The sequence below is a fragment of the Capricornis sumatraensis genome, chromosome 10, assembly GCF_032405125.1.
Source record: "Capricornis sumatraensis isolate serow.1 chromosome 10, serow.2, whole genome shotgun sequence".
Lineage (NCBI taxonomy): Eukaryota > Metazoa > Chordata > Mammalia > Artiodactyla > Bovidae > Capricornis > Capricornis sumatraensis.
In genome coordinates, this window is record NC_091078.1 from 54968699 (window position 1) to 54984074 (window position 15376).

At 39.2% G+C, this 15376-nt stretch overlaps 1 non-coding gene across 1 annotated transcript; it reads right to left on the reverse strand.

Annotated features, from left to right (window-relative positions):
- Positions 1 to 6036: 6036 nt before the first annotated feature.
- LOC138088074 (U6 spliceosomal RNA) lies at positions 6037 to 6139 on the reverse strand. Its single transcript, XR_011145661.1, has one exon. It is a non-coding gene; the product is annotated as a U6 spliceosomal RNA (small nuclear RNA).
- Between the last annotated feature and the right edge of the window lie 9237 nt (positions 6140 to 15376).

Sequence of the window (15376 nt, forward strand, 5' to 3'; positions counted from 1 at the left end):
CTGCCACCCTCTTCTTTTGCCTTCAGTCTTTCCCAGAAATCAGGATCGTTTCCAGTGAGTTGGCTCTACACATCAGGTGGCCAAAGTATTGGAGCTTCAGCTTTAGCGTCAGTCCTTCCAATGAATGTTCAGGGTTGATTATCTTTAGGTTTGACTGGCTTGATCGCCTTGCAGTCCAAGGGACTTTCAAGAGTCTTCTCCAGCACAGCAATTCAAAAGCATCAGTTCAGGTTCAAGTCATTAATTGCTGCTGCTGCTAAGTCATTTCAGTCATGTCCAACTCTGTGCGACCCCATAGATGGCAGCCCACCAGGCTCCCCCATCCCTGGGATTCTCCAGGCAAGAACACTGGAGTGGGTTGCCATTTCCTTCTCCAATGCATGAAAGTGAAAAGTGAAAGTGAATTCTCTCAGTCATGCCCGACTCTTAGCAACCCTATGGACTGCAGCCTAATGGGCTCTTCCGTCCATGGGATTTTCCAGGCGAGAGTACTGGAGTGGGTTGCCATTGTCTTCTTCTTAATTGTTATGTGGTTACTTTTTGCTAATTTCAAGCTGCTGGCTCACAATATACTTGAAAAGGAGAAGTCAAGAATCTGTATGTGAGTAGTTAGCATTTGCCCTTTCTAAAAAGCCATGGAAAGCAATTTTTATTTAGTCATTTCAATCTGAGCAGTTTCAGGTAAGATTTTCTATGTTCTTCATCTTTTCACCCTACCTGCAAAGTGATAAAAACCTTTAATTCTGGATAACATCTTCATATGGTCTTAATAAGTCAACAGTTTCTAGCACTCCCAAGCTCTGTTCTGACCTGTCTCCTTCCTTTCTACAATCTGTCAATATTTTTTTTTAATTGTGATAAAAAAAATTATATAACCTATCATTTACCATTTTAACCATTTCTAAGTTTACAGTTCAGGAGTGTTAAGTATATTCACATTGCTGTGCAACTATCCCTACCATTCATCTCCATAACTCTTTTTTATACTGTAAAATGGACACTATACTTATTAAACCATAACTCCCCATTCTCCCCTCCCACCAGCCCCTGACAACCATTATTCTTCTTTCTGTGTCTTTGAATTGGACTACCCTAAGAACCTTGTATAAGTGGAATTAAACAGCATTTGTCTTTTTGTGACTGGCTTGTTTAGCATCATGTCCTCAAGATTCATTTATATTATAACATGCATCAGAATTTCATTCCTTTTTAAGGATGACAGATATACCATTGTATGTATATATAACCTTTTGGCTATCCATTTATCCAAGTGTTAGACAGTTGGGTTGCTCCAACCTCTTTGCTATTGCAATCAGTGATACTCTGGACATGGATGTGAAAATATCTCTTTGAGATCCTGCTTTCAATTCTTTTGGATATAGAAGTTAAATTGCTGGTTTATAGGTACTTCTATTTAAAAAATTTTTAGGAACCTCCATACTGTTTTCCACAGCAGTTATGCAGTTTTGTACTCCCACCAATTATACCAAAGAAATCCTCCCACCGTTGTGAAAGTTCTAGGGCCCACAACAGATTTCCCAACCAGGGGATCCAGCAAAGAGACTGAGAACTCCCAAGGAATTTGACTTTGAAGACCAGTGGGATTTGATTACAGAGCTTCCACAGGACTGGGGAAATAGACTCTCGGAGAGCACAAACAAAACCTTGTATGCACTAGGACCCAGGAGAAAGGAGCAGTGACCCCACAAGAGACTGAGCCAGACTTGCCTGTGAGTGCCCAGGAGGCTCCAGCAGAGGCCAGGGTTGACAGTGGCCTGCTGTGGGGTCAGGAGCACTGGAGACAATACTCCTGGCATAAGTCCTTTTAAAGAAGGTCGCCATTTCCACCATTACCCATACCATAGTTGGGCCTCAGTCCAAACTACAGGGACAGTACACAGCCCCATCCATCAAAACAATATTGAATTAAAGATTTACTGAGCATGGCCCCACCCATCAGAGTAAGACTCAGATTCCCCAACAGCCAGTCCCTCCCATCAGGAGGCTTCCACAACCTCTTCTCCTTATCCATCAGAGGGCAGACAGAAGGGAAACCACAATTACAGAAAACTAACCAAACTGATCACTTGGGTCACAGCCTCGTCAAACTCAATGAAACTATGAACCATGCAGTGTAGAGGCAAACAAGATGGGTGGGTTATGGTGGAGAGTTCTGACGAAACATGGTCCACTGGAGAAGGGAATGGCAAACCACTTCACTATTCTTGCTTTGAGAATGCCATCAGTTAAGTTCAGTCACTGAGTCGTGTCCTTTGTGACCCCATGGATGGCAGCACACCAGGCTTCCCTGTCCATCACCAACTCTCAAAGCCTACTCAAACTCATGTCCATCACATTGGTGATGCCATTCAACCATCTTCTGTCATCCCTTTCACCTCCCACCTTCCATCATTCCCAACATCAGGGTCTCTTCCAGTGAGTCAATTCTTTGCATCAGGTGGCCAAAGTATTGGAGTTTCAGCTTCAGCATCAGTCCTTCCAATGAACATTCAGGACTGATTTCATTTAGGATTCACTGGTTGGATCTCCTTGCAGTCCAAGGGACTCTCAAGACTCTTCTCCAACACCACAGTTCAAAAGCATCAATTCTTCAGCACTCAGCTTTCTTTATAGTCCAGCTCTCACATACACACATGACTACTGGAAAAACTGTAGCTTCGACTAGACAGACCTCTGTTGGTAAAGTAATGTCTATGCTTTTTAAGATGCTGTCAAAGTTGATCATAACTTTTCTTCCAAGGAGCAAGCATCTTTTAACTTCATGGCTGCAATCACCATCAGCAGTGATTTTGGAGCCCCTAAAAATAAAGTCTCTCACTCTTTCCTTTGAGAATGCCATGGAGAATGCCATGAACAGTATGAAAGGCCAAAAAGATATTACACTGAAAGATGAACTCCCCAGATTTGTAGATGCCCAGTATGCTACTGGAGAAGAGTGGAGAAATAGCTTCAGAAAGAACGAAGAGGCTGAGCCAAAGCAAAAACAATCCCCAGCTGGGATTGTGACTGGTGATGGAAGTGAAGTTGGATGCTCTAAGAACAATACTGCTTAGGAACCTGGAATGTTAGGTGCATGAATCAGGGTAAATTGGAAGTGGCCAGACAGGAGATGGCAAGAGTGAACATTGACATTTGAGGAATCAGTGAACTAAAATAGCCAGGAAAGGTTGAATTTTATACAGATGATCACTGTATATACTACTGTCGGCAAGAATCCCTTAGGAGAAATGGAGTAGCCCTCATAGTCAACAGAAGAGTCATAAACGCAGTGCTTGAGTGCAATCCCGAAAACCACAGAATGATCTCTGTTCACTTCCAAGGCAAACCATCAATAGCCCAGTAATCCAAGTCTATGCCTTGACCAGTAATGCTGAAGAAGCTGAAGTTCAATGGTTCTATGAAGAACTTTAGAACTAACACCAAAAAGAGATGTCCTTTCCATCATAAGGGACTGGAATGCAAACGTAGGAAGTCAAGAGATAACCTGAAGTAACAGGCAAGTTTGACCTTGGAATACAAAATGAAGCAGGGCAAAGGCTAACAGAGTTTTGCCAAGAGAACACACTGGTCATAGCAGACACTCTCTTCCAGCAACACAAGACACATGGACATCAACAGATGGTCAATACAGAAATAAGATTGGTTATATTCTTTGCATCTGAAGATGGAGAAGCTCTATACAGTCAGCAAAAACAAAACTGGGAGGTGACTGTGGCTCAGATCATAAACTCCTTATTGCAAAATTCAGACTAAAATTGAAGAAAGTATGACCTAAATCAAATACCTTTTGAATATACCATTAAAGTGACAAATAGACTCAAGGGATTATCTGATAGATAGAGTACCTGAAGAACTATGGACAGAGGTTAGTAACATTGTACAGGAGGTAGTGATTAAAACCATCCCCAGGAAGAATTGCAAAAAGGCAAAATGGTTGTCTGAGGAGGCCTTACAAATAGCTGAGAAAAGAAGAGAAGTGAAAGGCAAATTAGAAAAGGAAAGATATATCCATCTGAATGCAGAGTTCCAGAGAATAGCAAGGAGAGAGAAGCAAGTCTTCCTAAGTCATCAATGCAAATAAATAGAAGAAAACAATAGAAGGGGAAAGACTAGAGATCTCTTCAAGAAAATTAGAGATACCAAGGGAACATTTCATGCAAAGATGAGCACAGTACAGGACAGAAATGGTTATGGACCTAACAGAAGCAGAAGATATTAAGAAGAGGCAGCAAGAATACACAGAAGAACTGTACAAAAAAGATCTTCATGACCCAGATAACCACGATGGTGTGCTCACTCACCTAAAGCCAAACATCCTGGATATCAAAGTCAAGTGGGCCTCAGGAAGCATCGCTATGAACAAAGCTAGTGGAGGTGATGGAATTCCAGTTGAGCTATTTCAAATTCTGCGATGCTGTGAAAGTGTTGCACTCAATATGCCAGCAAATTTGGAAAACTCAGCAGTGGCCACAGGACTGGAAAAGGTCAGTTTTCATTCCAATCCCAAAGAAAGGCAATGCCAAAGAATGCTAAAACTACCACACAATCACACTCATCTCACATGCTAGCAAAGTAATGCTCAAAATTCTCCAAGCAAGGCTTCAACAATACATGAACCATGAACTTGCAGATGGTCAAGCTGGATTTAGAAAAGGCAGAGGAACCAGAGATCAAATTGCCAACATCTATTGCATCATAGAAAAAGCAAGAGATTTCCAGAAAAACATCTATTTCTGCTTTATTGACTATGCCAAATCCTTTGACTATGTGGATCACCACAAACTGTGGCAAATTCTTAAAGAGATAGGAATTCCAGACCACCTTACCTGCCTCCTGAGAAATCTGTATGCATGTCAAGAAGCAACAGTTAGAACTGGACATGAAACAATGGACTGGTTCAAAGCTGTATATTGTCACCGTCTTATTTAACTTATATGCAGAGTACATCATGTGAAATGCCAGGTGGGATCAAGCACAAGTTGGAATCAAGATTGCTGAAGGAAATGTCAATAACCTCAGATATGGAGACGACACCACCTTTATGGCAGAGAGCGAAGAGAAACTAAAGAGCCTCTTGATGAAAGTGAAAGAGGTGAGAGAAACAGCTAGCTTAAAACTCAACATTCCGAAAACTAAGATCATGGCATCTGGTCCCATCACTTCATGGCAAATAGATGGAGAAAAAATGGAAACAGTGCGAGACTATTTCCTTGGGCTCCAAAATTACTACAGATGGTAACTGCACCCATGAAATTAAAAGGTGCTTGCTCCTTGGAAGAAAAGCTATGACAAAACTAGACATTGTATTAAAAAGCAGAGACATTACCTTATTGAAAAAGGTCCATCTAGTCAAAGCTATGGTTTTTCCAGTAGTGATGTACGGATGTGAGAGTTGGCCCATAAAGAAAGCTGAGCACTGAAGAACTGATGCTTTTGAACTGTGGTGTTGGAGAATACCCTTGAGAGTCCCTGGGAGAGCAAGGAGATCAAGGCAGTCATTCCTGAAGGAAATCAATCCTGAATATTCATTGGAAGGACTGATGCTGAAGCTGAAACTCCAATACTTTGGCCGCCTAGTGCAAAGAACTGACTCACTGGAAATAACTGATGCTGGGTAAGATTGAAGGCAGGAGGAAAAGGGGACAACAGAGGATGGTATGGTTGAATGACATCACCAACTCAGTGGGCATGAATTTGAGCAAGCTCCAGGAGTTGGTGATGGACAGGGAGGACTGACATGCTGCAGTCCATGGGGTCACAAAGAGTTGGACATGACTGAGCTACTGAATTGAACCAACAGTACATAAAGGGTACAGTTTTTCTGCATCCTCACCAACACTGGTTATATTCTGTATTTTTTATAGTAGCTATTCTAATAGGTAGTACATAAGGACTAATTATAGTTTTAATTTGTATTTCTCTAATGATTGGTAATGTTGAGCATTTTTTCCTGCTTATTGGCTCTTTGTACCTCACCTTTGGAGAAATGTCTATTCAAGCTCTTATCTCATTTTTAAAAATATGGTCTTTTTCATGAATTTTCAGATCTTTCTTACACATCATCCACAGTACTCTTCTCTGTATCTTTCCAATTTTAATACTTCTGCTGCCAAAGCACAAACTGAGTTGTTGATTCTTATGAGAATTTTCAGTGTTTCTCTAACATATTTCCTCTTTTCAAACAAACCACCATCCTCCAACTATGCACCCAATCCCAACTTTTTCTCCATAAAATTTTGAAGGAAACTTCTATGTTCTTAAAATATTTATTGTTCATGTTCAAGTCATGAGTTCTTCATTTCTTTTTCCCAGGATTTTTTTGTTTCATGTTGTATTTGTTCATGTCACTGAGTTTGGGAAGAGGAAAATTTTAAGGTCTGGCTTAACTCTGCCACCTTAAATAGCCTGATCAGGTGGAGATGAGTAGGGAGCAATATTTTAGCCTCACATCTAAAGGAGACATAAGTCTTTTCTTTTTTTTTTTCCATTTTAATCAGAACTTCTTAGTTTTTTCAGTATTGCTGTACAAATCATTTATGTTCACACTGCAGCCAACATTAATTATTAACATGAAAGAATTTTAAGCAATCTTAATCAATATTGCTTCCTTCTGTGAAACACAGTGGAAATGAAAGAATGCAATTTATCATCAATCAGAAATCTCACAAACATTTAGCCAGAATCCTGTGTTTTCTATTTTTTCAGAGTTTAGTTGACTCCACACTGGCCTTTATGGTTTTAGGACAAATCAAATCCTTTCCATTCTAAGAACTTTGCCCGCCTAGTTCCTTGTCAGCATTTCATTGTTTCCACTGCAGTCTTCAGTTAATGTCAGTCTTCCCTGAGGGGCCTTCTTGATACCTAACCTGATAGCGCTGCCTCCCAGCAGTCTCTTTCTGCCTGCACCCACTTTATTTTCTTCACAACACCAATCACTTTCTGAACTTATCTTATAAGTTTTTAACATGTATGGTTTTATTAGGGGTGTCCCAGGTATCACAGTGGTAAAGAAAACGCCTGCCAGCGCAGGAGATGCAGGAGACATTGGTTCAATCCCTTAGTTGGAAAGATCCCTGCAGGAGGAAATGGCAGCCCATTCCAATATTCTTGCCTGGAGAATCCCATGGATGGAGGAGCCCAGTGGCTATTGTTCATGGGGTCCCAAAGTGTCCAATATGACTGAGCGACTGACTGGGCTCACACGCAAGCTTGTTTATTGTCAACCCACCACCACCATCCATTCAAATATTTGTCCCTCAACTGACATGCCCTGTTTCTCACCTCTACACACTCAGTTACTGGAACAGTGCCTGATTAATAGCATATGGTGAATAAATATATAATGAATGAATACATGTTGACAGTGTCAACCAGCAAACTCTTTTTCCTGTAAAAAGTCAAATACAGAGTCAGGCCATATGGACTCTGTTGCAACTGCTCAACTCTGACTTGGTAGTATTAATAGAAAAGCACTCATAAACAATATGCAAACAAATAATCACAGTTGAGTTACAGTACTATTTTATTTATGGAAACAGAGCATGAGTTGGATTTGGCCTCTGGATCAAAGTGTGCTGACTGACTACTGGAGTAGGTCATTTGCTGTCAACTCTGGTGTCAGGTTGCACTTAGATGTTGATTCAGATGCTAGTGTTTGCTAGAAGAATTATTAGTAATCATAACATGCCAAAGATAAAATTGGATTTACTTTAAAAATACAGACAATCATTAAGATAAACATTCAGAAGAATATTGGTATTAAAGATAGCATGTTGGTGGAAAGGAAATGTATAAATCACCCTTAGTGTCCAGCAGTGGTCTTCACACTTGAGTGTACATCAGAATCACCAGTGATTGCTGCACTGCCCTTGCAGAATTATTGAAATGATCAGTCTGGAGTGGTGCCTCTGAATCTGTGTTTCTATCCAGTGCTAGGTAGCGCTGATGTTGGCAGGGTGTTAAGATGTGACTGAGATGATGTAGGTGAGACATGAAGGCCTGCATGATGGTAGGGGCTGTGGAAATCACAAGAGTAGAATAATCCCTTAAGCCTTTAGTAGAGATTAAGGATCAGTTGGGTGGGGACTTCCCCAGCAGTCCAGTGATTCAGATTTTGCCTCCTGAACTTGCAGGGGGTGCAGGTTCAGTCCCTGGTGAGGGAGCTAGGATCCCATATGCCTCATGGTCTAAAACCCAAAACAGAAAATATACTGTAACAAATTCAATGAAGACTTACAGTCTTCATTAAAAAACAGAGAGACAAACAAAAACAACCAAAAAATCAATTTGGTATACAGGTAAAGAAAAAAAAAAAAGGAACCATATGACTAAAACATTGTTAGATGGGAAAACAAGGTAAATGATCAATCCATTATTTGAAATAAGTAGTAGTAGGTTTGAAGGAAATGAAATGAATAGTGGGTTTGAAGAAAAGATCTTAAGTTTCAGTTTTAATATGCTGTTTTTGTCATACCTACATTCTTTCAAGTGGAATTGTCTAGGAGATATTTGGAAATACAAGTGAAGCTTGGGAATGAAGTCGGGGACCAAGACATATACTTTTGGTAGCAGTCAGCAAATGAATGGTTACTGAACCCACAGAAAAATATGAGATAGTCCTTAGAGGATGGGTAGAACAAGAAGAAAGAAAATCTCAGGAATTCTAAACTCTGCCAAGCTAACTATTAATCCATTTTGTGCTTTAACAGAAGTACTAGACTAGTAGTCATATACCTGTACTTGAGTAAGCATGGCATTTCACAATATATTTCCTGATATTATAAATTACGGAAAATGAACCACTCACTTTGACAACGTATGACATTAATACCTAGCTTCAGGAAGATAGATAAGGGATATTGACCCAAGAGCAGAGCAAGTAGAGGGTGACTAATGGTATACCAGGAGTCTTTTCTTTCAGTGAATCCCGCTGATAGATCTTCCAGAATGGATAAATTGATGCTTTTTACAAAAAACTGGGATAAATGTGTCGAATGAAAGAATATTCATAAAGAGATGAAGTGGAAGGTTAAATTGTACCTTACCAGGAGTATTTTTCAAAAAACGAGTAATTCTGTGTCTGCATTTTTGAAAAATAATGATAAAGAAGATAAAAAAGGAGGAAGAATAAAACAAAGAACAGATGCCAGTAACGTATATCAATACTGAGATGGGAAGCACAAATTCGAGTGTTTATGTTATCTCATTAAATATAAATGGACCAAACCTCCCAATTAAAAGGCAGAGAACTTCAGACTACATTAAAAAAAAAAGACTGATCCCTATGTTGTCTATGTTGTAAGTTAAAAACAAAATATAGAAAAAGATACAGCATGCACCCTATAAGAACAAGAGACATATTAGACAAAGAGGGCTTTAGAACAAGAGTTGTTACCCAAAAATAAAATGAGTTATTCTATAGTGATACAGCATGCTTGGGGCTGGTGCATGGGGATGACCCACAGAGATGTTATGGGGAGGGAGGTGGGAGGGGGTTTCATGTTTGGGAACACATGTAAGAATTAAAGATTTTAAAATTAAAAAAAAGAATAAATTAAAAAAAATGAATATTCAAAAAAAAAAAAAAAGAGAGAATGGTACAGGGAGGGAGGAGGGAGGAGGGTTCAGGATGGGGAACACGTGTATACCTGTGGCAGATTCATGTTGATGTATGACAAAACCAATACAATATTGTAAAGTAATTAGCCTCCAATTAAAATAAATAAATTTATATTAAAAATAAATAAAAGAGAAGAAAAATATATTAATATTAAATGTTAACCTACCTGAAAGAGAGCCTGACTATACACATGGCAAAAACTATCAGCCTCACAAGGAGAAACTGAAAAATCCATGCACCAGAGATCTTTGTGGGAAGATGGATTTCAGAGCACTGAAAGAAGCTAAAAACTGGATCCAATAGCTGCTTGAACCATGCTGCCAAGTTGAAGAGCTGTAGCTGATGTGTTGCTTACAGGAACCATAAGGCAACCACCAAGTTAACCTCTATTTCTTCTGCGCAGTGCCCTTACTAGCACACAACAGCAAGAAACCACCTTAAAAGGAAAAATCTAATTGTTGATTCCTAGTCCCAGCATCAGAGATGGCGCTAGAGGATGGATGGATTTTGTTTTAGGCAATAATAGTTTAATAAGTGGCACAGTGCTTTCTGATCTATTATGGATCTATCTACTATGGATATCCTTGTATCCTGCCTCAGTTCTGGTAACTGAGAACTAATAATAGTGCTCTATTATGCAAGGCATTGTGATTGAAAACTCGAGTGTTTTCTTATATGAAATTCCATGAGTCCAGATTTCTGATTGGTAAGGTTGATTAGGACTGTGGTTACGCTAGAAAGAGGCTCTTGCTTGCATTTGCCAGTGTGTATCTTGTCAGAGCCATTGGGGTGGATTTCATATTGAGAGTCCTGATTCTGCTAGACAATTTTCCCCAGAGATAACAGTTGACTTGGAAAACTGAAAACAGGTGATTATTCATCATCTCATTTGAGGTCGCATTTTCTGTGACCTGAATTTTGACTTGAATTCTGCTCCTCTCAGAAGCTAGTTTTGCCCAGATGTCCAAGTTCTGCTTCACTCCTGAACAGCATAGTTGCTAGGGGAAGTTCCATATCCAAGATAATCATATTTTCCAAGTATTGACAGAGTAGATAAATACTGCTTAAGAGGTGTTCCATTTATTTATTGTTGTTAAGGGCATGGCAACCCACTCCAGTAATCTTGCCTGGAGAATCCCATGGCTAGAGGAGCCTTGCGTCCATGAGGACACAAAGAGTCAGACAGAACTGAGCCACTTAGTATGCACAGAGGTGATTCTTCTTCTGCTCTTTGTGGTATCCACTGGAGTCACTCAGTGCTGTTTAACTGACAGTTGGGTTTGTCTAGAGCATCCAAGATGGCTTCATTTATATGGCTGTTTTCTTCAAGGCTGATCTCACATGAAATTTCCTCTCTATGATGGAGTAATAGAGATTCTTCCTATTATGTGGAGAAATAATGGGACATCTTACATGGTGCTCAGGTCCCCAAGAGATCATTAGAGAAACTATCTGTGGTATTAGAGGCCAGACTCAGAAATAGCATAGAGTCACTTTGGCCAAAATCAGTGCAAAAGAAAGATTTTTTCCTATGCCTTGCATACAAGATGCTTTTGTAAAGTAGGCACCTTGCCACATACCTAAGCATGCAGGCAGAATTAATCAGAGCAGCATTATGTTGGTGAAAAGACTAATGAGGCATTCTTGAGCAAGTCAGCATTTTCGGAAACAGAACCAAGACGTGGAAGCATGAAGTTCTGCTGTTCTGATAACTTTATTTCAAACAATAGAAAAAATAAGAATCATCAAACCATGTGCTCAATTTCTCAAACTATAGTTTAAAGTTATATCTTAATTTGGAGATTGCAAAGCTGAGCACAGCCATACGTGAAACTCCACATGGGTGGACTCAGGGGAAAGACTAGTCAGTCATATGTGTAAATTTTGTGACTTTCCCTCAACAATGCAGAGAATCTGTCATTAAAATAATATCTCATAATTAGATTATGAGTATACTATTTTTTTTTCACCAGACCACCTGACCTGCCTTTTGAGAAATCTGTATGCAGGTCAGGAAGCAATAGTTAGTACTGGACATGGAACAACTGACTAGTTCCAAATAGGAAAAAGAGTACGTCAAGGCTGTATATTGTCACCCTGCTTATTTAACTTATATGCAAAGTACATCATGAGAAATGCTGGGCTGGATGAAGCACTAGCTGGAATCAGATTGCCAATGGCAATATCAATAACCTCAGATATGCAGATGACACCACCCTTATGGCAGAAAGCAAAGAAGAACTAAAGAGCCTCTTGATGAAAGTGAAAAAGTTGGCTTAAAACTCAACATTCAGAAAACTAAGATCATGGCATCTAGTCCAATCACTTCATGGCAAATAGATGTGGAAACAATGAGAGATTTTATTCTGGGGGGCTCCAAAATAACTACAGTCATGGTGACTGTAGCCATGAAATTAAAAGACGCTCACTCCTGGGAAGGAAAGTTATGACCAACCTAGACAGCATACTAGAAAGCAGAGACATTACTTTGCCAACAGAGGTCTGTCTAGTCAAGGCTCTGGTTTTTCCAGTGGTCATGTATGGATGTGAGAGTTGGACTATAAAGAAAGCTGAGAGTTGAAGAATTGATGCTTTTGAACTGTGGTGTTGGAGAAGACTCTTGAGATTCCCTTGGACTGTAAGGAGATCCAACCAGTCCCTCCTAAAGGAGATCAGTCCTGAGTGTTCATTGGAAGGACTGATGCTGAAGCTGAAACTCCAATACCTTGGCCACCTGATGGGAAGCACTGACTCATTGGAAAAGACCCTGATGCTGGGAAAGATTGAGGGCAGGAGGAGAAGGGGACAACTGAGGATGACATGTTTGCATGTCATCACCGACTCAATGGACATGAGTTTGGGTAGACTCTGGGAGTTGGTGATGGAGAGGGAATCCTGGTGTGCTGCGGTCCATGGGGTCACAGTCAGACAAGAGTGAGCAACTGAACTGAACTGAACCTAATTGAGGCTGCAAAATCTCAAGTCTTTTGCCTTCTATCTAGAGTGTATCCCTTTGCTTTGTGACACCCTTAACTTGTTCCTTGTCTCAACTCACTAAACCTTCCTGATATAGCCCCAGCTTTTTTAAAGAATTGTATTATTATCATTATTATTACTTTGCTTTAGTAAGAGGTGGGGAAGTAGTCTTCATTATGTAAAATGTGATATACAAATTTGTGTGGAGTGCTTCTAAAAGTAGAATGTCTGCCAAGTCCTCTAGCAACTTTACCAGCGTATAATTAAGCACTCATTTAAACTATAGTTTATGTTTGTGTGAAGGGAGAGTGTAGAACTCAAAAATAGAAGTTGTTGTGGGTTTTTTTTTCCTGTATTTTTAAATTATATGTTGGATTCTAGTTTTGACAGCTATGGCTTTTAAAGTAACAAAACTGGATTTTCAATTCTAGTAACACAGTGACTGAGATGATGAAGAGAGCATCTTGATACAGGACACCTAAAGAGTCCTGGGTAGAATGTATGATCTATGTAAAATAAGACAACCTTCAGAGGTTAGAGATTAGGAGAAAAAGCAAATTTAGAATAGTACTGAGAATTGATTGCTGCATATTTTCTGGAGCATGTGATTATCTCTGATGGCCTAGTCCTGAATATTTAAGTCTATGCTTTTATGGTAGAGAAGACATAAAGCCTTCATTCTAATTTTATAAAGGAATATCTCAACAGAATTTCAGCTTTTTGAAATTTGTTGAAACTTGCTTTGTGGCTCAGCATATTCTTAATTTTTATAACTGTTTTATGAGTGCTTGAAATATATGTATTCTACAGTTTCAAGATAGACTGATTTATATATCAATTGCATTTATTCATGTTACTCAGATATAACACAAGTTTTTTTTTACATTTATTTGTTGTTACTGACAGATGTATATTAAAATTATTTACTATGGTCAAATGGAGGTATACAAAGAAATACAATGAAACTTTCAAGAGTGATAGATATGTTCTCCATTGTAACTATAATGATGATATCAATTTTGTATATATATCTTAAAATTGATTAAATGGTGTATTTTCAATATGCCAACTTTCTTTTATGTATACTATATCAATGGAGGTCTTAGAATGAGCCATTATTCTTTGCCATTTAACCAAGTACATGAGAAAAAGCATAAGAGTAGATATCTCAGTAGATACAGTAGAAATTCATTTAGTGAATTTCAACATTTGTTCATGAAAGAAGGTATTATTAATGTATTAGAATTTAATAGAACATTTCTTAATCTAGTGTAGGAAGTAGTGTATATCCACACAAACTATGGATATCATGATATTTAGTGGTGAAATATTAAAAAAAAAACTTCCTCAGTGGAATGAGAACAAGTTAAGGTCACCTACTCTTTCTCAGTACTTTAAAACATAGTACTTTTAAACCTGCTGCTGCTAAGTCGCTTCAGTCATGGCTGACTCTGTGCAACCCCATGGATGGCAGCAGACCAGGCTCCCCGGTCCCATGGATCCTCCAGGCAAGAACACTAGAGTGGGTTGCCATTTCCTTCTCCAATGCATGAAAGTGAAAAGTGAAAGTGAAGCCGCTCAGTCATGTCTGACTCTTAGCGACCCCTTGGACTGTAGCCTACCAGGCTCCTCTGTCCGTGGGGTTTACCAGGAGTGGGGTGCCATTGCCTTCTCCAGCTTTTAAACCTAGATTCAGGTAAACCTATACATAAACCAGTGGTTCAATATGTACTGATAGATAAACATATAGGTGCCTAAATAAAGGGTCAGACAAATGTATTTCTAAAAATATTTCCTGTCTATATCAAACTCTTTCAACTATGACTCTTGAAATGCCCATGCATCCAATGCCCTAAATCATCCATTATATTCAGGGAATTGGGCATCCAGGCAGGCAGTAGCCATACACCATACTTAGAATGTAAAAAGCTGTCACTCAAGTAATTTTTCATTCTAAGGCTCAGATAAAAAAGTCTGATTTAATAAGATGTATAGAAAGCTGAGGCTGAAACGCCAATACTTTGGCCACCTCATGCGAAGAGTTGACTCATTGGAAAAGACCCTGATGCTGGGAGGGATTGAGGGCAGGAGGAGAAGGGGACGACAGAGGATGAGATGGTTGGATGGCATCACCGACTCAGTGGACATGAGTTTGGGTGAACTCCGGGATTTGGTGATGGACAGGGAGGCCTGGAGTGCTGCGATTCATGGGGTCACAAAGAGTCGGACACAACTGAGCAAATGAACTGAACTGACTGATAGAGGCCGTAATTCAATAATTCAAGATGCTATTAGCAGATTTGTACAGATGTCTTAGTACTATATGTCTGGGTATAGAACAGTTATGTTTAGCGGTCTTTATAGATTGACCTATTGAAGAATTTTCTTAATGGCAGGCAGAACATAATGTGCTGATATCTAAGATAAATAAGCAGCTATTGATCATTTTATTAAATTATACTAACTATAAATTTAATAACTGTCCTCAAGAATATCTGTAAGAACTTCCTTTAACAAATGTTTCTCTAGTTCTCCTTCACCTGCTCAAACAGTCGTGGACATTTTGCACTGCCTTCAGTAAGTGTTTCAGAAGGAAAGAAACTTTATAAGATTCTGCTCAAATGCAGCAATCATTACTTATTATTTTTCAATTTAATGTCAGTATAAATTAACTTATCTTTGTGCAAGTAGCGTTACAACTAATAACGCTAAAAAGGATTAAGATTAGAAAGTAAGCTGTCAGTGACAAAGCTCATTAAT